Here is a 1,533-nt window from a genome sequence, read left to right on the forward strand (position 1 = left end):
GCAGGAGAATGGCATGAACCTGGGAGGCGGAGCTTGCAGTGAGCCAAGATCATGCCACTGCACTGCAGCCTGGGTGACAGAGAGAGATTCCATCTCAAAAAAAAAAAAAAAAAAAAGGTATGGTGGTGTGTGCCTGTAGTCCCAGCTACTCGGGAGGCTGAGGCAGAAGAATTGCTTGAACCCAGGAGGTGGAGGTTGCAGTGAGCTGAGATTATGTCACTACACTCCAGCCTGGGCAACAGAGCGAGACTGTATCTCAAAGAAAAAAAAAAAAAGAGGGACAACAAATCAACCTTGCAGTGTTAAAATGCTTAGAACAGTGCCTGGCACACAGAAAGTGCTCAGGACACGTTAGCCCGGATGATGGTGATGATGGATTAGGCCAGGTGCCAATCACGGAGTGGGCATTTAGTAAACAGTTATTGTTATAACCTAAGCTCTGAGGAAAATGACTTGTCCAAGGTAGCACAGCTGGTAAGTGCAGCATGGTGGAGAAGAGCCTAAGCTCCGGGGTCTCAGCCTGGCACATCGTAAATCATAAATCTTAAATAATATTTGGAGGAGGTTCAGTGTGGTTAAGAACATGGACTCGGCAGCTCACACCTATAATCCCGGCATTTGTGGAGGCTAACATGGGCACATCCTTTGATCCCAGAAGTTTGAGACCAGCCTTGTCAATACAGGAAAACTCCGTCTCTACAAAATATACAAAAATTAGCCAGGCATCGTGATGTGTGCCTGTAGTCCCAGCTACTCAAGAGACTGAGGCAGGAGGATCACTCGGGGGTGTCAAGGCTGCAGTGAGCTGAAATCACGACACTGTACTCCAGTCTGGGTGGCAGAGCAAGACCTTGTCTCAAAAAAATAAATAAATAAATAAAGATAACATGAACTCTGGAGGCTGACCGCTGGGTTCAAATCCTAGCTCTACTACTGACCGCCTGTATGAACTTGAGCAAGTAACTCAGCTTCTCTGTGCCCAGTTTTCTCATCTATAAAATGAAGCTAATAATAAAACACCTGCAATTAGGAAGATTAAAAAATAACATTAGTAAAGCCCTCAGGACCCATATGGTTGTTAGCTGCTACAGTATTACTATGCCCTCAGTTTGCCAGAAAGAAACATTGAAAGTAACAGAAAACAGTTAACAGTATCATTTCACGGACCCAACTGAGATAGGGGAGAAGAAAATGGATACAAATTCAGCAATCCTTGAGCTAAGAAAACGTTTACAGTCAGGGGTGGTCGTTCAGGCCTATAGTCCTAGCAGTTTGGGAGGCTGAGGCCAGCAGATCACTTGAGTCCAGGATTTTGAGACCAGCCTAGGCAATGTGATGAAACCCCATCTCTACAAAAAACACAAAAATTACCTGGGATGGTGGCATGCACCTGTAATCCCAGCTACTCAGGAGGCTGAAGTGGGAGGACCGGCTGAGCCCAGGAGGCAGAGGTTGCAGTGAGCCAAGATTGTGCCACTGCACTCTAGCCTGCGTGGCAGAGGGAGACCTTATCTCCAAAAATAAATAAATAAA

The sequence above is a fragment of the Mandrillus leucophaeus genome, unplaced genomic scaffold (assembly GCF_000951045.1).
Source record: "Mandrillus leucophaeus isolate KB7577 unplaced genomic scaffold, Mleu.le_1.0 Scaffold185, whole genome shotgun sequence".
Taxonomy (NCBI): domain Eukaryota; kingdom Metazoa; phylum Chordata; class Mammalia; order Primates; family Cercopithecidae; genus Mandrillus; species Mandrillus leucophaeus.